Source organism: Aedes aegypti, chromosome 2 (genome assembly GCF_002204515.2).
Source record: "Aedes aegypti strain LVP_AGWG chromosome 2, AaegL5.0 Primary Assembly, whole genome shotgun sequence".
NCBI lineage: Eukaryota > Metazoa > Arthropoda > Insecta > Diptera > Culicidae > Aedes > Aedes aegypti.
The window spans coordinates 378,030,003-378,057,358 of NC_035108.1; the positions used below are offsets into that span (position 1 = coordinate 378,030,003).

At 35.5% G+C, this 27,356-nt stretch overlaps 1 protein-coding gene across 2 annotated transcripts in view; it reads right to left on the reverse strand.

Moving 5' to 3' along the window:
• Positions 1-27,356, reverse strand: part of LOC5565328 (inositol-pentakisphosphate 2-kinase) — a 344,143-nt gene that overhangs the window by 259,607 nt on the left and 57,180 nt on the right. The window lies entirely within an intron of this gene.

Genomic DNA, 27,356 nt, shown 5'->3' on the forward strand with positions numbered 1-27,356 from the left:
AGCATCCCCTTATCACGGTAAACTTAATTCTTGTTTTAATTATCGATTAGCGTCTGCTTTGTAAGTATTATTAATAGGAAATAAAGAAAATTTCATTACAAGTGGAATTATATACGATTTTCATATGGTGGCCGTCTTGCCCCATATGGGTGGCACACTTGCCCCATAGTGTCGAAAAATAGGTTATTTTGGATGATATTTGAGAAGCTCCAAAACTAATACTTTTTGAAATTATTTTCTTTTTAAATGGCACAGTGCACTATGGTCCAGGAATCAGTTTTACGCGGAAAGATGCATTCTGAGCTTTAGAATGAAACATTAGACAAAAACGGTCTTCTACAAAGTTGTTTGTCTTAGTTAAGCCCTTTGTTTGGTTTTATTGAAAATTAGGGTGGACCACATTTTCATAGAAATTGTGTAACTAACTTTCTTATTTGTAGAAATTATATTATACATGCTTCAGCAAAGTTATAGACCATTCAATTTCAAGCAACTTTGCCAAAAAAAGTTTTTTTGTATCTCTTAAATTGATCGATTTAGAGCTTTTTTCCTGCAGTGGCATAGGGTGGTCCGAACAAAACTGGTTTTCTGGCTCTAGAGTTTTCAATTCAAATTTCTCATCAAAGTAGTCTATGAAACACTTTTAGAGCTTTAAAAAATGCGTAATTTGGTGAGTGAAGAAACTCGCTATCTCCTTTCGTTTAGGAGTTATTGTTGTTTTTCTTCCAAAAACATGCCTACTTTGATTGTAAATATCTCTGATTGGGGCAAACATAAAAAATATCTTTTGACGGCATTCAAAAGACAAAATAAAATTGTATATTATATCAAAAAATTACAGATGTGTTATTTTTGTAACTCTAATAAAATGCCTTGAAAAGCAAAGGTTTTTAAGCAGAAAAACATTAATAACTTTTGAACTAAAATAGATATCATCAATCTTTTTGCATAAAAATTTGCGTTTTGTTAAGTTCTAAAAGTCGTCCATAGACGACTCTGACGAGAAAATAATATTAAAAAAACTAGAATTAAAAAACTTATTTTTGTTGGACCACCCTGCGATGATTAGGAAAAAATGCTCTAGATTGTTCAAATTTTGAGCTACAGAAAAACTTTTTTTGGCAAAGTTGATCAAAATTTCAAGTTCTACCGCTTTGCTTAAGAGCATATACCAGTATTTTTGCAAATAAAAAAGTTGATTAATTGATATGTGTGATATTGTGGACCACCCTAGTTTCAAATGACACAGTATGAAAGCTTACATTTTTAGAAACAATTTTGTAGAAGATCATTTTTATCTTAAATTTCATTTTCATGCTCAAAATGTAAAATAATAAAGAAATACATACCATGAAAATTTTCAAAATAGTTTTAGCGCCCTATCTTTCTTATTTCAGATTTCTCGTCAAAGCAGTCTATGAACGACTTTAAGAACTTAACAAAACGCAAATTTTTATGCAAAAATATTGATGATATCTATTTTAGTTCAAAAGTTATTAAAGTTTTTCTGCTTAAAAACCTTTGCTTTTCAAGGCATTTTATTAGAGTTACAAAAATAACACATCTGTAATTTTTTGATATAATATACAATTTTATTTTGTCTTTGGAATGCCGTCAAAAGATATTTTTTATGTTTGCCCCAATCAGAGATATTCACAATCAAAGTAGGCATGTTTTTGAGAGAAAAACAACAATAACTCCTAAACGAAAGGAGATAGCGAGTTTCTTCACTCACCAAATTACGCATTTTTTAAAGCTCTAAAAGTGTTTCATAGACTACTTTGATGAGAAATTTGAATTGAAAACTCTAGAGCCAGAAAACCAGTTTTGTTCGGACCACCCTATGTCACTGCAGGAAAAAAGCTCTAAATCGGTCAATTTAAGAGATACAAAAAAACTTTTTTTGGCAAAGTTGCTTGAAATTGAATGGTCTATAACTTTGCTGAAGCATGTATAATATAATTTCTACAAATAAGAAAGTTAGTTACACAATTTCTATGAAAATGTGGTCCACCCTAATTTTCAATAAAACCAAACAAAGGGCTTAACTAATACAAACAACTTTGTAGAAGACCGTTTTTGTCTAATGTTTCATTCTAAAGCTCAAAATGCATCTTTCCGCATAAAACTGATTTCTGGACCACTGTGCAGTGGTTATGAAAAGATGTAAAACTAACATCATGAGGATAAATTGGTGGATTCTATGAGCTTCAGACAAAGTTAGAGAACAATTTGCTTAAGGTGGCACACTTGCCCCAAATTCTGCTACATTTCGTCGTGTACATGTAAACTTCAAAACGTCAAAATTTTATAACAGCAAGATTCTGTAGGCGGGAATTGCCTACAACTTGATGATTAATTAACTGTGCAATCTTAGAATTACTCTAAGAAATTCTTGCTGGCATACGTTCAAACACATATAACAATATCTGTGAGGATTCCTGAAGCGTAATTTTAGATTTTTTTCAAATATCACTGGGAGCAGCCGAAAGATTGTTAGGCCGAAATATTATTTGACTATTTAAGGTGAAAACTACTGTTAGAATTGGCTAACACATTTGTCAGTGTTTTTTCTTCTTAAAAATATTGACCCTTTCGGCCTAATTCGTTTTTGGGCTAACAATTTCTTCGGCCTAACGGCATTCGGCCAAACGACATTCGGAATAACGGTATTGAGCCTAGCGTTATAGAGCCAATATCACTGACAGGATTAGGGGACATTAAAAATAACGTCCATCATTGGGCGAAGAGGGTCTACGAAAGTGTGACAGTGCATGTATTAGGTTTTGGAAAAAGCATGACAAGGAGGGTGTTGGAACGTTTTAGGAGTTGTTCAGGGAGTTAGGCGAGCTCAAAGCTATTGTATTGAAAATTAGCCATTAGTTACAATTCAAATAATTTACATACTTATTGAAGAAAAAATCTTTGTGCAATCCCAAAAATCAGGGATTTTTTTTATTAACAACCCATGGAGAAATGTTTTGGAAGGATCTATGAAGAATGGTCTGAAGAAATTCATATAAGAATACCTGAAGAATTCCCGTGTCACAATAGAACCTGAAAAAAATACAAGAACTTCCTAATAAATTCGTGTAAGAATCTCTGCAGGAATCGTTTAGTAATTCCTTGACAAAATCCCGGAGATATCTCTGAAAAACTCTTGGCATCCACCGGACAAATTCTTGATTAAATACTTAGATAAACCTAGAAAATTCCTGAATGAGTCCTTTTGATCTCTGGAGCACCTCTCAAAGACATTTTCAGGTTTTAGGAAAAAAAAAAATTGTGTGAATTATTTGAGGAATGCTTTAACAAATAAGTAAAAAAAACATTTAATTTGTTTACCGGCATATCGGTCTGTTTTGCTCGAAGTAATAGGGAGCAATAGAGTGATGCAAAATTTGAAATTTTAGCTCCCCTACGCTTAAACGATTTATATTATGGTAAATACCATCCTCAAAAAGTAAAAAAATGAATTGGAAGAAATTTGACTGTGCACACGCCATTTGAAGTTTATATGGAGCATATAAGCAGGTGAAATCAACTCACTTGTAAAAAATCTGAACTGCTACGGCAAATGATATGTAATATGTTGTTAACAAAATGTTAATTACATCTTAAATTTGTTTTACCAAATTAGGATGATAGTGTTGTCTAACACAGAACACCTAGATATAAGAAATGAATGTAATGTTTAAAATGATACTTATAAAGAAATTGAAAAAAAAGTTTATATTGAGATTACTAGGGAAAACGCCAACCTTTTGTGTTCAGCCCTCTATCGCTTCTCTTCTCTATTTTATGGAAAAGCAAACTAACTCTTCTCATATGAAGTAATTTCAGCTACAACTTTGCCGAAGACCACATTTTGATTGGACGTCACGATAAATTGCTATTCATGATCATAAACTAGGTTTGCATTTTGCATGCTTAACAAACTGCTCGGCAGGCAACAGTGGTGCTCCTAGCGGATAGAATTGAACAAAGTGATCCATGCTACTATATTCTACAGTGTTGCTCTGAAAGTAATTGTAATGATCATCTCAGAATGGTTTAGACACGGTGTACTAAAATTAAGAAGGTGATATATTCCGAAAACTGACAGCTACTTGACGACGTCATTCCTATCCACCTCGAACAAATTTTCGAAAAAAATGATCTAGTGGTCCGGAAGGTATATGGTACGATAGGAGTGACGTCACATGTTTACAATGAAACTTGTTATTTACATCAGTAAAGAGACTGCCTTGTTAATTTTTATGCCGTGGGTTTAGACTTTGGAACTAAAAATAACAAATTATCCTTACGTCCCATCAAAATGTGGTCTTCAACAAAGTTGTAGCTGGGGAGATTTCACATGAGTAGAGTTTGTTCACTTTTCCATAGGTTATTATTACGAGCAGTTAGAGGACTGAACACAAACGGTTTACCTTTTTCATAGTAATTTCCACATAAACTTCAAATGATTTACATTATAATTGACTTAAACGGTGTAGCAAGGAGAAGAAAGCAATGAAAACTAGATGGATAGGTACCGTAAGAGAACGGCGAGAGAAATTGGATTAGATGTTGAAGACGAAATAACTGGATTTTTTCCCTAAAGTGACCGATGAAGGAATTCATTGATTCCAAAGAAAATTCATTCAGAATTTTTTGGAAAAAAAACCTGTAAGAATTCTGGAAGAACCATAGCAAAAATCCTCACATAATTCATAATTGAAACCTTTACAATCCAGGAAAAAATGCTTAAAGGAATTAGAAGAGAAGAGTTCAAGAAATATCTTCAAAGTAACTTGTGAATAAATCATCAAAGTAAATTCATAATACCTTATTCATAATTTGAGAGTATTTGTTCCTTCGACCTGGTTGCTTGCTCCTGCGGGGGCGGGCGACGAGGGAAGGATTAAACATGTTGCGCGTCGTTCGCGTACCACGGTAGAACAGTATCACGGATCCCGTTAGTACTGTTTGATCCTTTGATCTTGTCGTTTGCTCCTGTGGGGCGAGCGACGAACACTTGTTCGGCGTTCAATCCTTTTATCGAGTAATATCGTCTATCCGGTTAGGCGCATTCATTTCCAATTATATATTTATCGTTTACCAAAACGAATCCTTTACCCAAACCTTTCCCATATCAAAACTCCCAGTGTCTACTTGTGGAAGTGCAGAGGACTCCTCGGTTTCCATAAAGCAAGTAATACTTCAACATTTCCCTCCCATCCCCAAATTGACCTGCATTCGGACGCAGCCGCTGCCGTTATTGTCTGTTATAATAATGAGAGCACCAGTACTTACAAATTGAGGATGCTACTGATCCTAAGTAATGTCTGTTGGTTCCCTGTGTAAGTACAGCTGTTCTTGCAATAACGGAGTAGCATCTGCGGGCGGTCAATCATGTTCATGCTCATGCTCAGTACCTTATTCATAATTTGAATTTGACTACAATTAAGATAAGTCACTTTGAAAGTTTTTTTTTCTAAAACAGAGTGTTATAGACTTCTTCTTAATTTAAACAATTAATACAATCAATCAGTTACAGTACTAGACAGAAAGTACGCATTGACCGTTATTCCTTACAAAATAGCCAAGTCTGGAGGCTTGTATCTCGGTTTATAAAGCTCCAATGAAATTTTCGCAAATGAAACGTAACTTTAAATTTGCTTTTAATAAATAAACTTCTATGCAATTTTAAATCTCCAATATTGACAAAAAATGTTAAAATTTTGAATCAGATATTTTTTTAATGGAAATACTGAGAGCAATACGTCAATCTGCAAAATTGTTTTATGTGATTTTCAATCACGCAAAAGTTTTTGTTTCAAATACTTTGATTTTTCAGTAGAGAAGGTTAATCAGACCATTAGAAGTTGAAATCCAGAACACAAAACTTGACAATTTTGTCTGAAAACTGCAATGCGTACTCAATTCGGTATTCATCTATGAAATCCTCCTGCTCCTGGCGATATCAGGCATTGTCGTGACGATACATATTTATATTTCCTCCGAAAGCACTCCGAAATCTATGACTAAATTAAAAAAAAGGCGAAAAGTCGAAGGACTGGTCGGAAGCCAAATGCAAATCAATTTCGACCTTTTTGTGCAATTTTTTTCGGCCTTAATATTATTTAAGGGGTTGTCCGTTGAATACGTCGCGTTTTTAGAGAGGGGGGGCTCAAAGTGTGACGATCCATACACAATTTTCGAAGGTTTTATTCAAAAATTGTGGCTAAGGGGCAGGACGTTGAGGAGGATTGTAGATTTTAGCGTGATGTACTTAATGGACGACCCTATTATCGATAACCAAATAACTATTGATTTTTATATGAAACTTTAGTTTCTAGATCCAACAATGGCTATCTAAATTCAAATTCACATTGTCGGAAGCACAGCTTGCGTGACTTACAAAACGTACATCGCTGAATAGGCTGCATGCTGTTAGTGAACTTTGTTAATCGAACAACTGATTTTATCTACATCTACGTTGGGTGGCACTTATATCTTGTGGGATTTCGCTGGTAAAGCACTCTCCTAGCATAGAAGAGTCATGGGTTTGAATCCCACCTGAGCACGTGGATTTTTTTAATTAATAATTTCACTCATAATTTATTCAACTCAACCACGCGTAATGAGTTAATTAAATTAAAAAAAAAATGTGTCAATATAATGATCGAGGTAGATCTCCTAGAGAAGTGTGACTTAGGTTTCAGGGATATCTCAAATATAAATTCTTTTTAATGTTTTTCAAATGGTTTTGAAGAAGTTTTCGAAAATCATTCTGAATTGTACAAAATCATGAGTTAGTTTCAAACGGAGAGCTATACGCTTGTCAACGAATAAGAAATGTCCAGTTTTAGGACATCCAGCTGTTCAAAATTGCCTTCTGCGACATGGGTAAAATGAGGGATAACTTTAAACCACCATCACCCGCCGCCATTATATGCCTTTGAGGCTCTTCTGATTGCATCGGGCTACGACGTTGCCGCAATTGAAGCGCCGTCACAACCATACTCATCGGAAATCGAGGGTCGTCGTCAAACGTTAATGCCAGTTCAAATTCGACAGCTAAACAAACAGAAAATTAAAGCCAGACTGCGTCGCCATCAGCTCGCTCCGACGATGATATACGACTCCTCCGGCAATGGTTATGCATGAAGTATGTACACCCCGAATGACATTGTGCGTCGCAATTAAACATTCACAGGCAGTCGTTTTTTTTGTTATGATGAATGTATGTGCACTAAGGTGGCCCATTTCTATATGAGAAAAGTCAAACTGCAAAAATCTTAAGCTACACCCTTCAAAATTTCTCATTCTGAGTCCAGAAGCTACTGTGAAAGTTTTAGCAGAATTCATCAGCTCTAAACGGGACTGAACAAGCTTGAAGTTGGTATGGAGAAAATCAATCAAGTATATGGGAAAAAGGACTACAATCACTTTTTCGACCATAGATGGCGCTGAAGTCGATGGATTTGCTTTCATTATTTATTTGAAGATTCTCCAAAATAGTAGAGACTGCAACGGAAAGACTTCTGGTTTGTTGCAGTCTCCTCTATATTGATGGGAGAATCTTCAAATCAATAATGAAATAAATTCATCGACTATAGCACCTTCTATGGTCGAAAATATTATTGGAACCGTTTTCCCATATAATTGGATGATTTACTCCAAACAAACTTCAAGCTCATTTAGCCCTTTTAGGGTTGACGAATTCTGCCTAAACTTTCACAATAGCTTCTGAGCTTCTGGGGTTCCAAATGAACAAATTTGAGGTATGTAACTGAAGGTTTTGTAGTTTGACCATTATGGGCCACCCTAACGTGCATCACCAAATGCTTTCAATGGAAAAATGTCACATTGGATGCCCTGTCCTGCCGGCTGTTTTCGGCCCCTATGAATGAAATCACTAAACTAGCTGCCGACATCTGGCGTGGGAATCTAGTTGCGATTAATATTTCATCGATATTACCCTATCTTTCGTAAGAATTGATTGTTTTCCGAAAATGTCACTCTCGGACGATGATGACAGTAATGCTATAATGCACGATTAGTTATGCTTGGAGTAGTCTACGGGGAACTATCAATTGACAAGTGCCCATCAACTACACAATTGAGTCTCACAGAAAAGAACATCACAAACACAAATGAACCATCCATTATTATGAGCTTCAGCGTATAGGTGTGTAGTCAACCGCTCGAAGGTAACCAGATTCCCAGAACAGAAATTATCCTCTCCGTCTCTGCCTCAACGGAGCTTCATTCAGCAAACTTTTATCGCTTCATTAGCATAATTTTATTTCCTTGTTCTGGGTAGTATACCTACGCGAAGTAGAACTTGCAACTCGAACGTTTAACTGTGACGCAGATTACGGAAAGCAATAAATTAGATACATATGGAGATGAGCATCTCGGGGAATCGACATGTTCAGAATCATGGTACGAATGTGACTTTCTATGCCAATGATTTCCGCGTAAAGTTCTACATCATGATACTCAATGGAGAAGTTTACAATCACTTCATAAAAAAACATTTAACCAACTACAACTTGTTCAAAAGCATATCCATTATTACTACAGTACTACAGAGATTCTTCCGATATATATTGAAGATTCATGAATGGCTCTGTACATTCTTTCAACCCTCAGCTCTCTGAATTCATCCAAACGCATCATCCTGATTTCTTTCAAGATTTCAATTTAGGGCAGTCCCAAGAATGCATATAATAATTTCTCTAAGAACGTCTTCAGATATTAGATTTGAGAATCCTCCGGATGTTCATTAAGGTTTCCTCGAAAATTATCGTACTGAATGATTTCAATAAGAAATTTCTCTAAGGCTATTCGTCTCCTTCATTTTGGCGTTACGTCTTTACTGGGACAGAACCTGTTACTCAGCTTTGGGTTCGTATGAGCACTTCCACAGTTATTAACTGATACCTTTTTTGCCAAGTTATACATATATATTATAAATACTCAACACTAACATAATATTAAAAATTTAACCCAGATGCATTTGAAAAACATTTCTTGCTTCGAAATAAGTCTTTAGTTCTATTTTAGTGCTATTCTAAACATTAAAATAAATCATTTTTGTGTTGATAAAAACGGAATAATTTGTTGAAGAAATCCGTTATTTTCAAGTATTTCAGCAGAAATTTTCAACAGAGATACTTCAAGACCCTGCCGAACATAAAAAAAGCACAAAGAACCAGAAAAAAAACAACCAAAACTCTCGACAGCAACTGATCGATGCGATTTCGCAACGGGTAGCCTATTTCTTATAAATACGTTTCGCCTAAAGATTTCTGGCACAGTGGACCTATTGCATGAATTAGTGTCGTGCAAACACAGGCAGAATTTTGTAAAGGGATATTAATATATGAGCAAGCATATAATCACAGCTTATATAGCCTGAACACATGCTTTCTAGGTTATGACCAAATGCTCCGTAGTATTCAAAGAATTTGTAAAGGATATGCAAAGAATCTCATCATACACTTCGACTTAACATATCTCTAGAAAACTGTTTTAAATCTCAATTAGATTTCCAAGGCATTGTAGATATGAGATTTCGTTATGTATGGGTAGAATATGTTCTGAAGAGAGTGTATGGAAAAATCACTGAACAATTTTGAAGACATGTAGCTCTTGAATCACATGCGAAAATTCTTGAAATACTTTTTAAAGAATTCTTTAGCCATTTCACAGAAGAACTCCATGCAATATAGTAAAATAGTTCTGGAACAGTTTCAGAAGTATGATTGATGCTTTTTTGTGGCATACAAAACGAATTATTGATTCCCTCAATCAAAACTGGAATTTCCAAGATCGACGTAAAGTTTCCCATCAATCGTCGACCCGTTGTTGATAGACCCATCAATTTGGAGAATGGTTCAAACACGAAAAAAAAATATGAATAATGGTAAAATCGATCGAAACGATTCAATTGATCCTTTGTTGTTGTTTTGCCTGATGGTGTCTGAGCCATCTTGGAACAGAACCGACCGACCCGAGGCAGAACAGAGAAGAAACACCGCGGCTCATCTCCCTGTTACAGCTGAGTGCTGAGCTGCGAGAACGATCATTCCGGAATCAGCGAAGCGAACAAATAAGGCCACAATGAGGACGGCGGCTCGATTGTACAGAATTCAATCGAGAGGAGATAGTGTATGGCAGCGCAGTATGTACTCAAAGTAATAATGGTACCGTCAAACGGGGTAACTTTGCTAGTTTATTTGAAAGAAAACATCTTAAAGATTTGTTTCGTCCATTTCTCTGTGATAATACACGTCGGATTGAAATTCTCTATGGTTCATTATCATACAGAACTCTCATTGAACAGTTTTCAAATATTAGACCAAAACGTGCTTTGCGAAGCCTCAAGTAGTCCGATTCATTTTCGCGCGCTCGGAGTGTTTTTTTTTCTGTTAGCGCTTCATTTGCACGCCATCGGAGTTATTTTATATTCCTGGTCATACGTGTTGACGCTGCGATTGTAACTGTTCAGTCGAGGATGGATTACAAATTGGTGAGCTCGTTTTATGCTTGTACTAACACATTTGTATCATAACATGTATTTTTTATGAATTTGTTGAACAAACTATGAATAGTTCGTCACTTTAAGTGTTGACATAAGCGCTTATTCATGTTTTATAAAATTTCTTGATTCAAACCTTTGAATAGTTCGATGTTTAAGATGTCGACGTATTGATAGATAACTTTTTAAACAGAGGTTACATGAGGTCACTTACCAAGGAGAATCCTGATCATGTAGCTATGAAGCCCTCCCACTAACAAAACTCCTTCCCGTGGCAACCATGAAGATGCAGAGGTATACTCGGTCTTTAGTAACAATGGATGTCACACTAACATTCCTTCCCTTCCGCGATGACCGTTAGGACGTGGTCGGCGCCGTTATTGGCATTACTAATTTCAGAGTCCTCGAAAATGTACATTGAAGTTGGTATGCTACTCCCAAGCTACATCTGTTGGTTCCCTGTACTATTTTGATGATTCTTGTCAATCACGGAGTAGCAACTGCGAATTGCACGGTCATCAATGCTCATGCTCATTAGACCAAAACGATTTAAAACACAACTTCATTTATAATTTCGTAGAACATGAAATTGTTTTAGTTTATATCTGTGAACAGCTGTTCTAATGAGGTCTCGTGTGCTGAAAAACATCCACTGGAACTCCTGCCCGAATAACTATACTACAGTCGACTCTCCTCATCTCGATGTTCTTATCTTATTATGATCTTATCGATACATTTTTTCGATTCTGCATACATTTTCATTCTCCATATCTCGATATCCTCCTTATCTCGATATCTCTCTATCTCGATATCCTCTTTATCTCGATATCTCTCTATCTCGATGTGATTTTCATTCCCGATTTTTTCTCCGTATGTCGATATGCCCATTATCGAAAGTTACTAGACTAGATTTTAGGGATTCAAGACAATTTGCGAAAACGAAATGACGTCTGTTTGATTTTAATTTTAACAGAGAGATTTTTAATCTAGTACTCATTATAAATTCTATATCTCGATCTCTCCCTATTTCGATGGTCTCTTCGATATCGAAATGTAGAGAGTCGACTGTAACATCTTTTACCTAGTTGATTAACCGATTTATTTTGTTCAGTAGGTAGCAGGCCTCGAACTATCAAAATCACCCACATTATCAAAGATACCCGTTTCACGGTACACACAACAGAATCAAGGTTCCGCCCGAGAGCCTGGCGGCCGCCGCCGGGGTGAAGACTTTCGTGATGGAAGGCGAAGAAAAAAAGTCATTGCATAAGTCGTTTACTTGATGTTAATGGGTTTCTTGTTTGTCCCGAGTGCGGCGCTCTGCTTGGAAGATTTCTCCTCTAGGGTTGTTGCTTGCTTTTTTATGTTCCTTCGAAGAACTTTACACAAAGCAATAGAGCATAAAACGTACACACATTTGTTTCCACTTGGTCTTTTGCGTGGTGCTGTTGTTGTTGCTCTTCATTTTCCACTTTCAAGTTCAGCGTGTGAACGTTGGAGAGTTGAGATATGTAGCTCTACATAAGGCGGAAAGTTCTTTTCGAATAGTTGCGGCCAATGGGGGAAGCATTTTTCCACACAATTCAGTGGTGGGTGCTGTGTTAGGGTGAAACTCAATATGTATGGTTTGCTGTTGTTCACCACGTTCAGTAATTGGAACCGTCGTCGTTTCCTATGCCAGTCAAAGCACGTGTTTGTGTATTGTGTGACGAATACTGTGGCACGTTATGCTCCAGAAGTCGGGAAAATTTCCCACTGTAAAAGATCCTCGTTCACACGAAAACCGAAAATGCCCTTATTCTATATCTGTGTTAAGCTGAAATTTAACGAAGAATTGTAAATACCCTAAATTTCAGTGCTCAGCAATTTAATTCAATTAAAGCATATTTTAAAAAATTTCAGTAGGTTGATCAAAGACAAGAGACAACGAAGAGGTTTTTTAATTTAATTTGAAAACTAAAGATAATGGTTAGTTTGACAATTACATTCAGATCGAAAAGTTTCACAAATATTGAAACTTTCATTTTTGAGTTATATGTAGAAAGTCATGTTTTCACTTATTTTGTTTTCAACATCCATTTCTATGAAATTTTTCCAACATCAGTTTTGGAATACTGATATCAATCAAACCAGCAATCCTTAAGAGATTTTACCAGCAATTACTCTAGAAACTTCTTCGAGCAATTCTTCCAGATAGGCAATTAAGCCATTCCAAACTTTTCATAAATTTCTGCAATAAATGTTTGAAAAATTCATTCAGCCATTCTTCAAGAGGGCCAACATAACAAATGCTCTGGAGATAGTTCAGTTAGCTGAACTAGTTAGCTTTCATCTTGAAGTTTTATCATACGTACTGAAGCTTATTTTTTAACTTGTTTTTATTAAATTTTGAGCATTTTCATCTGCTTGGTGTTTTTTACATTATTTTTCGATTGTACTCAATATGCCTAAAATCATAAACGATTGAAAAAGTCTGCTTCTAATTTTTGAAAACACTCGTTATAAAACGGATTCTAAGTACTCTTCGGTAGAATTAGAATATTGTTAATCTGCGAATTAGAAGAATGAAAAAACCTCTTCCATGGCACTATTACACCGTAAAAAAATTAAAAAGCTTAATTAATTATTAATAAATTTATTAATAAATCAATAAAAATATAAAGCCACCACTGTCAGCCAACACTCTTACTGAATCATAGGTGGGATTCAAGTAGAAATTTGGTTAGATATTTCACACATTTTGGGGAAATTTGGGAGAAATCAGGATTAATAATCTTCAGACAGACAGAATTGTCACAGAATCTTGAACCTCATTCCACGAAAAACTTTCAGGATTTTCATGCATCTAATGGAAGAATTTCACATAATCCTACCCAGATTTATCATTGATCCCAGGACGTAATTCACACAGATTTTTTTCCAGGTTTTGACATAATCCTATGTTTATTTTTGATTGAATCTGAGGCATTCCTCTGATCGAATTCTTATACAACCATAAATAGCATTTTCACAGATTCCACGATTATAAAATGAATGTTTTGCGAGATTCCGACGAACAATTTTACAAATCCTACGTAGGATTTCACTTAACCATAATAAGAATTACTACTAAATCCTGGGCAGGACTTTCACAGAAATTCAAATGACACTAAATGAGAATCTGACAAAAGATTTCTCACAGAACTTTAAGTAACATTCCTATTCAATCCCATAGAGTCCAAACAAGGATTTTTTGGATAAGCCGAGTGTAAATTGTGATTACTACTTAGTTTTGGCTCGAGGTTCCAAAAGGTTGGACAGGCCTGAATGAGAGAAACTAACGATGAAAGATTGTGTATAAAGGTTTAAAAAAAAAAGTTTTTTTTTTTGGTAGAAATATTATTAGACTTTTTTTTTAACTAAATTCGTTAAACTTTCTGGCAAGATTCCAGTCGCATAAAAGGTTACGTAGTAACTCGTGTATTCATACAAATTACATCAAATTGGATGAATTGGATCATCGTTGGATGAAATCGTCAGATTGATAAGTTTCCTCGCTTCCTTCCTCCTGTCGTTACGTCCCAACTGGGACAAAGCCTGCTTTCTCAGCTCGTGTTCTTATGAGCACTTCCACAGTTATTAACTGAGAGCAATCTTTGCCAGTTGACCATTTTTGCATTTGTATATCGAGTGGCAGGTACGAAGATACTCTATGCCCTGGGAGTCGAGAAAATTTCCAACCCGAAAAGATCCTCGACCGGTGGGATTAGAACCCACGACCCTCAGCTTGGTCTTGCTGAATAGCTGCGCGTTTACCGCTACGGCAATCTGGGCCCCTTCCTCGCATTAAACGGTATTTTCTGAGTTCATTTTGTACATTTTGTTTCGACCGCATACAAAGTATTTCAAATCAATCCGTAGCAGCTGTCAAATCTACATTTGGTATTATAAGTTTAGTCGCATAAGATCACAGATCATTTTGGTAGAAAGTTTATACACTCGCATTGTATGCCGGGTGTGACTCATTACGCATAAAGACGTTTCGCATAAGGACTTTTGGCATAATGGACGTTTCTCATAAAGCAGTTTCAGACAAGAACAGGTAGGATTTTAGAGAAGGCATATAATTCACATTATGTCAAATGTCCATCATGTCAAACGTCCTTATGCGAAATTTCCAACCCCGTTGTATGCTATTCATCATCACATAGCACTGCGGAACACGTTTTTGTCTCAAGCATCAAAATACCACTATTTACTCAATTAGAGGTTGCTGAATCCATTGCCGTTTTCAAAAATATCATAGCACTTTTTGTTTTTGAGATATTGACTGTTAAAAATGCTAAATTTGGCGATTTCAACCAACTTGCATACAAGTTTTCCAACTTGTATGACAATTTATTTGCTTAATTTGTCACAAAAATCAAACTTCATGTGTTAAACAATATTTTTCAACAAAGTTCATAATTCTTCTGAAAAAATCGATTTAAACTGAATATAATGGTAGAATTTACAATTATTATCTAAATATCTAAATTAAAAGTTCAATTCCTATTTTGCATGATTGGTAGATTGAATCACAACAAAGTTTGATAAATTATACTTTAAATTTCATGTAAACATTAATAAAACCTGTGTTTTATACAACTTTGGCAACCTATTAACAGAAAATCATTTGAGTTCAACTTTAATAATAATACACCTTTCATAACCTCTGTAGTGACTTGCTGCAAGTCTACTAGAGAAGCACTAACGTTCAAAACGATGTTATTGTCTGTACAGATGCTCAATAATGTATTATTTCACTAAAATGGTCGAAGTCATTAGTTTTCTTTTTCAAATGGAAATCCTAAAAAATGTACCGTAAAATGGGATGTTAAGGGACGAAAACAAATTTCAACTCGAATTTCAAGCAACTTCTAGTTTGTCAATAAATGAACAACGGGCAGCCTTACCATTTTCTTGTCGTGTATATCAATAACCAAATACAATTATGAGGATCCTATGACAGATGTAAAATGGGGTGTTAAGGAATTTGAGTTTCGTAAATAAAACCATATTTTGCTAACAACAAAACATAATCTATTTGGTCAATAACTTTGATGCTTTCATTCAATATCAAAGGTTATTTTCAACCTCAATCAGATAATACATCAATATTATTGAACTTGGAACTCTTGCAAATGCAAATCGTTTTATTTTAACTGCTAAATCTTTCATAGTTACTAATCCTTTTTGGGAACTATCCTTTCATCATAAAATAGTCTTGAAATTATTTTTTTGCTATTTCTCATCGTACTAGGCTGTTTTTTATCACGCAAATCTGTCATGAAACAGCCAACTTTCCTGCACTGCAGTATGCAGTGCGGCAATAGTCATTACACAACTGACACCAGTGCAACTCAAAACAGTTGCGTAATGAATCATGACACAATTTTTTTCAGAATAAGCGCAGAATGTCATGCTATAAAGAGACTGGGACACTGAGTTATTCGGTACTGAAAAGTAGCACTTTTCAGCACTGTTTGTTTTGGTAGGAACAGTAGGCCCTTATGTTGATCAACTTCTCAATGAAAAGTTGATTGATTTGCAACGGAATTGCAAAAAGATACTTTTTGATAGTTTGTAAAAGTATTGTATTCAGCTAAAAATAATACCGAGTCGTACAAGTGCGTTGATTGTATAGGGATGCGGGACAAAAATAAAAACTGGAAAATTAAGCCGCTTCAGCACCTTGGTATGGAAGGAAAAGTGTATAATGATCAAAAAAGTTGTAGTTTGCATAAATGACATATGATATGCCATTTTCATTAAATCCTTCCAAAATGTAAGTTACAGTGGGGTAAGTGGATCATTTGTCCATATTAAGCATAAATACTTGAATATGTTGAATGTTATCGCACCATTGATTCACTTTAGGTTATGTTCTTACGTCCACACTGATACTAATGGAAAACTGGTACTACACGTACACTAACACAAGCAAACTTGTTGGCTGCTAAAATAATCTAATTCGAAAATTGTTTTCCGTCAATCAAAAATCTATTGTATCTCTGCCTTAAATCAAATTCTACTAGTTTTTTCAACGCATGGTGAACATTTCAGTTCTAGTTAAATGAATCACAATGAAAATATGTGATTTTTATAAATAAATACAGATAAACTGGACATGGTCCACTTACCCCTACTTTTTAATGAGGTGGGGTAAGTGGATCAAGTATTATTTTCATTTATTGACAGACTGCTTACGATAATATGAATAAGTTTGAATATTTCCAAATGTTGTTTTGTTTCTACTATTTCTCATTACTAGCTTAAATTCGTCTAATTTACTATAAACAATTTGAATTAATCCACCTAAAAGTTATTTCAATCTTTCTGGTATAAGAAAATACAAAAGAATGAATATTGCAAAGTTAAAACAAAACGTTTCGTGGTTTATTAAAGCTGAGTTGCAAAAGAGCAAAATATACAAATTTTCCAATTGAAAGCATATTATCGTACCTTATAATTGTTCTATACAGATGATTCAAATACATTCATAAATAGAATACGAAAATTTTAGTTTGTCAAACAAAAAATAAATGTAACTTATATTTTTTAACTACGAATGTTTTCGAAAACATCGTTAGGAAAAATCCTACAATACTTCAGTATAGCTTATGTGTTTATGTTGATGAATTTTCTCCCAATTATTATAGCTACAATGTTCTTTTTTTGTTCGAATTAGTGTTAACTAATGTATAAATATTTTTAATTATATTTTGATAAAATAAAGATACTTTTTAATTTTCAAAGTTTCATTACATAACATAACTAGCATTAATAACAAGAACAAGAGTAATGTCATTCTTAGTATACATAATTACAGCATATTAGTTTTGAAAATATATTTTTTTATTGGTGATCCACTTACCCCACCATGGTGGGGCAAGTCGATCATTTGGCGCAAATTTTCAAGTCCCTTATACTCAATACATAAAAATCAGAAAAATCGAAATAAATGACGATTTGAAGTATATGAGTCCCTCATTTGGTATCCACAGAAAACAGATTGAATTACCTTCTTCACGTAAGCTGTACATAAAAATGAAGTTGACTATTGATTTTTCTGTATCCACTTACCCCACGGTACCTTACCTAAATTGCTCATAATGACGTGAGATGCTGTTTGAAAACAGATAAATTTATACTCGTAGCTGCATAAATGACGCAATCTTTGCAATTTTTCAGTTTTTAACAAAAAAAAATGAATACATTCTTGGGATCTATCTTTGAAATGTATCAAATGCTCTTGTGGAATTTCCGATTGAGCTGAAACTACATAGCATTACATAGATCTGACTGATGAATTGAAAAAGATCTGTACCGAGGTTCAGTCGTTGAGCAGCTTAACCATTGAAATGGCTGCTCATTGCAATGAACATAACGCTAGCATTGGTACTGCCCGAATTGTGGAAAATGAGTCACCGCCAAGCCTATTACAAGAGTTGGCTGAAACTGCTGATTTAAACTCTGGTACCGCAGGTTGGCGTTTACTTGGAACTAAAAAAGTTTGGCGTTCGGACTGGACGGAATATGACAAACGTCAGAAACGCCGTGCACTACAGCAAAAAGCCAAAGAAAAGGCCCAAAAGCGGAAGAAAGCAAAGAGAAGCTTCAACACTTCTAAGAGCACGACAAATACTAATATGAACAACAAAGAAAAGCCGTTAAATGTTTTACCAAACTTTATGAACTATAACGACAGTCACTTCAGGGGCAGAAGTAACGGAAAGTGTGATCATGACAACAGCCAAAAACCAAAGGTGTTCATAAACAGATGTCGAAAAGGAAACAATTTCCTTCCACCTGACAGGGAGCTTCTGGCTGTAGCAAAGGATCGATACTCGAGATGCAATGGTCAACAACGTCACGTTCCCGCCACCAACCAGCCAACAAACTGGATGGAGCCGAGCTGTCCTTCAACATCAACTGCATCATGCAAATCGTGTGGATGTACTAGGTACTCGTGTTTTCAACGAAACTGACGCTCTCCCTAGATGAAGAAAACAACAATGACGTGTTAGATCTAAATATATCTTCAAATTTAACAAGTACCGAATTGCAAGATGAAGAGGTAACTAATCTAAGTAAATCAGATTGTTCTACTACTTTTAAAACTTCTTCACAGTTAGGTACAGAAGTTTTGGTTTATTGCCAAAACTTTAACCGTATGAAAAGCGCTTCTAAGATGAAAGAAATCCATAGTAGAATTTTAACATGTCCTTACACAGTTATTTTGGCAACAGAAACTAGTTGGGATGAAACTGTGAATAGTGAAGAAGTATTTGGAAATAATTATGATGTTTTTAGGAATGATCGTGACTGTCAAACGTCTGAGAAGAAGTCAGGAGGAGGAGTCTTAATTGCTGTTTCTACATTGTTTAGTGCAGAAATCATAGAAACCACTAAATTTAAAGAGTTTGAGCATGTATGGGTGAAAGTACACATAGCAGGCGAAACGCATGTGTTTGTGTCTGTGTATTTTCCGCCGAAAAACGCTCGTAAAATAGTTTATGAGAAATTTTACAATATTGTTGAACATGTTATTGGCGGATTTCCTCCCGAAACAAAAGTGCATATATATGGAGATTTCAATCAACGTGATATTGATTTCTTCCCAGACGTCGACAACGAGAGCATCCTGCTGCCAATATTTGGAGAAAATGAGGCTTTGCAATTTATATGTGATACATCGGCAAGTCTAGGTCTACACCATATTAACCACGTTAAAAATCAGCAGAACTGTTATTTAGATCTCTTAATGACCAATACTGATGAAGATTTCTGTGTGGTAGAATCATTGACTCCCTTATGGAAAAACGAACTTTTTCATACAGCTATTGAGTTTTCTTTATTCGTGCATGGAAATAACAGACCTAAAGATTGCGACTTTGAAGAAGTTCATGATTATCGTTCAGCAAATTATGACAATATAAGACAGAAAATCAATCAAGTAAGTTGGCAAAATGTGTTAAGAAACGAAGAAAATGTTGAATCTGCCGTTAAAATGTTTTACAAAATTTTAAACGACATAATACACGACGATATACCCTTAATAAAAAGAAGAAGGAATCATAACTCAAAGTATCCTATATGGTTTAGTAGAGAAATCAAAAATTTAAAGAATCGTAAGCAAAAGGCACATAAAATATACAAAAAATGTAAAAATGATGCAAATTTAATGACCTATTTAAATATTTGCGATCAATTAAATCTTGCCATTGATACCGCATTTGAAGAGTATAATGAACGAACTGAGCGTGAATTGAAATCATGTCCTCAAAATTTCTTTAATTACGTTAAAACAAAAACCAAATCTAACAACTTTCCATCTGAAATGCACCTTGATGATAAAATTGGTGTGAACCCTGAAGAAAGCTGCAATCTGTTTGCAACATTTTTTCAAGACGTTTACACTACTTATTCGGAAAATAATCGAGATCGTGAATATTTCTCATTTCTACCGGAAATCCCAAATGACATTTGCGTCAATCAAATCAAAGTACATGATATTGTAGATGCACTAAAAAGTCTAGATGTCTCCAAAGGTGCTGGACCTGACGGGATTCCACCTGTATTTTTGAAAATGTTATCAATCGAACTTGCATCTCCGCTATTTTGGCTCTACAATATGTCTCTGCAATCAGGTAGTTTCCCTGAAACATGGAAAAGCTCATTTTTAGTGCCGATCTTTAAAAGTGGCAAAAAATCTGACATACGTAATTATCGTGGGATAGCCATTATCTCTTGTATTCCAAAGATTTTCGAGGCAATAATAAATAAAATTTTATTCGATATGGTTAAAAACAGAATAACTCATACTCAGCATGGTTTTTTTAAGGGACGCTCAACATGCACAAACTTGCTGGAGTTCATTCATTATTCTTTGACAGCCATGGATAATGGTAATCACGTGGAAGCTCTCTATACAGATTTCAGTAAAGCTTTCGATCGCATTGACATACCAATGTTGCTTTTTAAGTTAGAAAAAATAGGATTTCAACCGGACCTTCTTAAATGGGTAGAGTCTTATCTTACTAATCGTCAACAAATAGTTAGATACAAAGGAGTAAAATCTATTCCAATTAAAGTTACATAGGGAGTTCCTCAAGGGTCTCATTTAGGGCCATTATTCTTTATTTTATACGTTAACGACATTTCCTTCATTCTGAAAAAAGTGAAAGCTCTCATATATGCTGATGACATGAAACTGTTTCTTGAAATAGTGAACGATGAAGATATACATACTTTTCAAAATGAAATTGATATGTTTTACAAATGGTGCAATAAAAGCCTTCTTCAATTAAACGTGAAAAAATGTAATTCAATATCCTTTAGCAGAAAGCGTAGTATTCCTAACACAACAGTCTACCTAGGGAATCAACTAGTAGAAAAATGCGTAAGAATAAGAGATTTAGGAGTGATTTTAGATTCCAAAGTTACTTTTATAGATCACTATAATACAATTATCAACAAGGCAAACAAGATGTTAGCATTTATAAAACGATTTAGCTATAATTTTCACGATCCATACACTATAAAAACATTATACATAACCTATGTGCGTTCAATTTTAGAATACTGTAGCATAGTTTGGTCACCATTTTCATCAACCCATGAAAATCGTATAGAATCAGTTCAAAAACAATTTCTGTTGTTCGCACTTCGAAAATTGGGTTGGACAAGGTTACCTCTACCATCTTATGAAGCACGATGCATGCTCATTAATATTCAAACATTGAAGAAACGTCGCGAATTTGCAATGGTCTCGTTCGTAAACGATATAGTTTCGCATCGTATTGACTCGATGACACTTTTATCAAAATTAAATTTTTATGCTCCTTCAAGACAACTGCGAAGTCGTAGTATTTTTTATACAAACCATCACCGCACAAATTATGCCAAATTTGAGCCTTTAAATCAAATAATGTCTGTTTACAATAAACATTGCGAAACCATTGACTTTACTATGACGAAATCGGAACTAAAACAAAAAATTATGTCATATCAAAATTCGAACTAGATTAAGAAAATAACGTTTTCAAACTGTATAATATTAAGTGTAAAATTGTAACAAAATGGTCTACTTCTGATTGACGACATGAAATAAACATATTTTTCTGATTTATTATCACAAACAATCCATTTTCATACTTATACTGGTTAAAGTACCTACAAATAGTTAAAAATCTCAAAGGGTTGCACGAGTTGCAGCTGTATCTTTCAAGCCTCTTAGAGGACACTCTAAGAAACAAGTTTGTGCATGATTTAGAGTGAAACCAAAATAAGTATAAACATATTTCTCGAATGTTTTATGACCAGATGTATTCTGTGGTCTACTTATTCTGCTACATTTGATTGCATTCAATTTGGAAGGATTCTGAAAGTTATACACATCATATTGATGATAAAACCAAGCAAATTTTTATGGAAACTGAAAAACTTGAATACATCGATTCTAAATCATACAATTCTATCCAAATTATGTCTGATACGAAAGTTTAAGTTTTTTATGCTAGATACAAATTAGACTTCGTGGCCGTGCGGTTAGTGTTACCAAGCATTAAGCCGCATCGATCCAAGGAGTGTGGGTTCGATTCCCGCTTCAGTCCGGAAAACTTTTCGTCAGGATAGTATTCCCACTGTGCCACTGGACGTTGCATGCTAGTCCGTTGTCTAGTGTGGTGGTTCCTTCAAAGGACATAACCGTCCACTGGAAGCATTAACGTGTCGGTGTCGGTGTCATAAATCGTGAATAAAATTATTACTAAAACCTTGCAAATTTGGAATGTTTTATCTCTTACGGGGCCCAGATAGCCGTAGCGGTAAACGCGCAGCTATTCAGCAAGACCAAGCTGAGGGTCGTGGGTTCGAATCCCACCGGTCGAGGATCTTTTCGGGTTGGAAATGTTCTCGACTTCCCAGGGCATAGAGTATCTTCGTACCTGCCACACAATATACGCATGCAAAAATGGTCATTGGCACAGTAAGCTCTCAGTTAATAACTGTGGAAGTGCTCATTAGAACACTATGCTGAGAAGCAGACTCTGTCCCAGTGGGGACGTAATGCCAGAAAGAAGAAGAAGATCTCTTACGATTACAAGTGGAATATGAAACACAATGGTCTACGTAACTTTCCAGAACACATATTAGCTGCACCCTAGTTATGCTGCTAGAAAAACTCTTGTATGGACCTTTTTATGCACAAAGGAATAATCGACGACTAACCAGTATCCATGCATGCTTGTATTTGTCGGAAAAGTTCTGCTGACGATGCAATGGGGTAATTTGAAGCGGTGTTACTTACCCTACACATGCCCCACTGAGCCCTCTGCCAGCAGGTTCTCAAATTCATTGCTTCTCCTACAGGGTGTCCGTATATTATCCGAACAACATAATATAGGAGGGAATGTATCTTTTATTGCAAACAACAAAAAAATCAATGTCCGATGTCCATGAACTTTCTATAATACATCTGAGTTAACAGTCAACTTTCCATAACTCTATATGATAGGGACCATCGAGTTAGGAATATATCGAGTAACAGAACACAAAACAAGTAACTCGATATGGAATATCGAGTAAGGGAAAGTTGGCTTTATAATGATTTCAAAATGGTTGCGTCAAACTGAGATAAGAACATTATTATTTTTTTCCGGAAACATTCATCCCAAGAGCCACTAGCCATTCTATAGATATGTTCACCTTAAATTCAAAAAGTGATCAATCCAAATGTTCTTCAATTATTGTGGTGATCTACAAGTTCGTGGCTTCAAGATAGGCTGGGAATAAACAATTATATGGTTCAAATCTAGTATGTTCGATAGACACTTCTTTTCCGGAATAAAGCTCGAAAATCGATGTCAAACTTACTGCACACTTAAATTATTTTACGGATTCCTGATTAATAATATAAAAAATCCAGATCAGGAGTTGAATTCAGAGACAATTGATAATATCTCTCTCTCTCTCTCTGTAACAATCATGATCCACAACACATCATGAGAGTCCGTTTATAATCTTCTGCTACAGCTCTAATTTTATCCAAGGAATAACAATGCATGATAAAACCCATCTAAACAAGCTCGAAACCAGGGTTTATGGACAAAAGGTCGAAAGACAAAACGTCGAAAGGACAAAAGGTCGAAAGACAAAAGGTCGAAAGGACAAAAGGTCGAAAATTATTTGCTTGATGGGAAATTTTTCCTTCTTTGAAAAAATATTTTCGACCTTTTGTCCCTTCTTTTTTGTTCTTCGACCTTTTGTCCTTTCGACCTTTTGTCTTTCGACCTTCTGTCCTTTCGACCTTTTGTCATAGATTCCGAAACCAGAGGGCTTTATTGCTATAGAATGTTCGGAAATTGTTTATCATGTCAGTAAAATGAAACACCTACCCCTAGTAGTAAATGAGCGAGAAAAACAGGTTTTATTATCGCTCTTTGTTTGGAACTCTCGTTCGCTGCTGCTATTTATCAAGCTTGTTACAACTTGCGATACATTGCCGATCATGGACCGATACAGATAGGATGCCTTTCTTTGCTTGCTTTGATCGTGCTTCAAAATCAAATGAGTACGGCAGAGTCACTGGTTCAGCTAGTGGTACGAATAATTTGCGGACACCCTGTATTTGGCCCTAGAGCATCGTATGGATGCTTCGGATTGCTTTCCAAAGTGGGGGTGGATCTTGGAGCAGAAATCAACGATGTTGAAGGTCATGAAAATTACGTGCGCATAGCGATAATTGTGCGGTCGTTGCTGAGCCCGGCGTTTTGAGCTGTGGATCCGGGCAAACGTACGTGGTGCTCCCATTGAAGTGCGGAAAATTCTAGCTTTTGATGGAACGGATGTTGGTCTTCTTCAGATGCCTACCTACATTCTGCCATCATGTCGAAAGCCAGCTGCTGCCGTAGAATTTCCAATCTTGACATCGCAACCAAGCCAAGATCGCTGCCTTCGCTGCGGTTTTGGTGGTTGGTTTCTTCCACTGACTGTGTTGCCCGGCATATTTTTTTTGCGTTGTATGCGAGCACTCTCCGACTAAATACCATGTGCGGTGCGGCTTCGTTGTATAAATAATGAGTACATAAAAATACACCGAGATAAATATCATCATATGTTGATTTCCTTCTTCGCTATTACCGAACGCATACACGTGGTGCTTCGCCAGAACGTTATTATGGGAAAAAATTGTCCATCAAAACTGAGTACAAGGCTCAATTCCTGAGGTCATTCTGTACCTCTGTACAAACTTTCAAAAAAATCCCCAGGTAGAATCTCAGGAAATTTTAATCATTAACACTAAGCTGAGAAGCACTATCTGTTGCAGTTGGGACGTAACGCCAGATAGAAAAAGAACAACGATAACGATTATACACTAGTTGAAAATAGCTTAACCAATTTTTTGTTCATTTTTGCAGATTTTTCAGTGCTATTGAATAGTTCTGATATGAATTATTTTGAATTTTTCAGCCAAAAACTTCAAATTATTAATTCCTGAGGTACAGAATGGAAATCCTGCCTTTTACTCAGTATCGACGGACTTTTTTCATAACAACGGTCTGGCGGAGCACCGTGGCAAACCAACCAGCAAAACTGTAGTCTTCTTAACTCCGGCTCACGACGGCAACGCAGGCAACTCTCCGTATAGCTCGGCCAGCCAGCGGAGGAGTCACCCATCATCAACTACATCATGAGTCACCCTCACCTCGCGCGAGTTAACCACTTCAATTCTTCAGCGCATTGTCGGTTGGTGGTGGCTGCCATTGCAGGTCGTCTTTTTTAATGGATTTCATGCAACGTTGTCAGATCTGTCGGTGCCAGTGCCAGGCCAGGCAAATGGGAAGAAGGCTGAGCTAGATTGGGCTATCAGATTTCCTTCGTTACTACATTTATCGTCAAAGTTGTGCTCATTTGCCGAGAGTAGTAGTTGCTTTCGAATTTACAACTTGAACTAACAACTTCAAAGTTGTCACATTTCTTGGATAACATTTTCAAGACATTTGATTATCGATTGATATTCTATGAATTGTTTGTTTGGTGTTATTTTCACAAAATTTAATACAAACGATAGACGCTTGTAGTTCAATAACAAAAAAGTACGAATCTATTGCAATAATCAATATTAATAGTTTCCTGTGCTTAACAACATCAAATAAGTAGGGAATTAGTTATCTAAAAACATCTTGGAAACCTAATAAGTCTTGTGTCCAACAACTGTCTACTGTTATCTTTATCAGGGCTTCGGGACAAAATATCGAAAGACAAAACGTGGAATGCCAAAATTTCGAAAGGAGCAAATTTTCGAAAAGATAAAACGTCGAGTTCCTTCAGAAGAGATTCATTCTTCCAAGAACTTTTACTTTCCTTAGAATTCTTGTTCGATGTTTTGTCTTTTCGACGTTTTGTCCCATCGACGTTTTACCCTTTCGACGTTTTGAAATCCGACGATGAAAAAGTTTTATTACCCAATACAGCAGGGGTTTTCAGCCTTTTTGGCTCGCGGAGCACTTTTTGAAATAAAATTGATGCGTGGAGCACCTGTTTTTCATCACCACTCCATTTAAAATCTAGACTTTTTACATAGTTAAATCGACCCTATAATTCTTAAGATTGGTCACTTGCTGTTGATGACTTATCGATCAAGTTTCCAGCTCAAACGGATGTTCGGTTGTCTAGATTTGTACTCGAAAAAAGTTGAGATTTGGATTCAATTCATCTTCAGATTTATCTTGTTTTTTTTTTTTTGTTTTAAAATGTTTGATTGTAATCTAAAATGATTTGTTTTATTTGGTTGAGAAAGTGTTTTACTTCAGATTTAAACTGTGATAATTAGGCATCAAAATAAAACTTTTTATGGGTTTCGTCAAATATTTCAAAATCCGTGGTTTAAAAGCGGCAGAATTGCAGAAATTCCCAAACTTTAGTTTTAAGGTAGAACAAATGAGCGAGTTTCTGTAGCTCATATTAATGTGTTTGAATGGGTTAACCACAAATTCACCACTCACAGAAATATTCATAATGATAAAACTCGTACATTACTCTTGATTTTGTATCACGGTATCAAAATTTTGATTATTGAAGTGTGTATAAGTGTCTCGACACACCCAGCAAGTTTCAAAATATTCTGTCGGTAAATTGCTCTTCAAATTTAAGAGTTGTTTTTCATAACAAATTTAAGAATACCCCTTTTTTGTATTGAAGGAAAAATTTCCCCGACAGAATATTTTTAACTATCCAATTACTAAACCTTATCCCAAATGTTGAATGTTTTTGTAGAAACATCCGAGGTACATGAAAGTTCAAAGTGAATTTGACAAAGTATCTCTAAAACTTGTAAAAACTATGTTTTGTCATCCACCATAGCGTCAAAACAACAAAGGGTGAACAAGAGTTGAAACCATCTCTAAATTTTTAAGAGCACAAATGTAGAGAAAAAATAGTGGTCCTAAATTAAAATTCGATCGTTTGATCACAATCAACGAGTTGCTAATCGATCAAATTTTCAGTGTAGTCGGTTGTTCTATTACTTAAATTTGAACACTTGATAATTTTAGGTATGGCTTTGTTTGGTATAGGTAATTAAAAGCGTATTTTAAAGCAAGTAGTTGAGATATTTCAAGGCATTGGTAGAAATTTTCGAAATTATCGCGGAGCACTTGCCACGATTTGCAAACCGCTGCAATACAGTATCAGATCAACAAGATCCGAATGAAGATAAATAAAAAATATGTGTCCATGTATATGGTTTGCCCAAACATACTCAATACAATCTGTCCTACCTGACCTGAGTCACTTGACG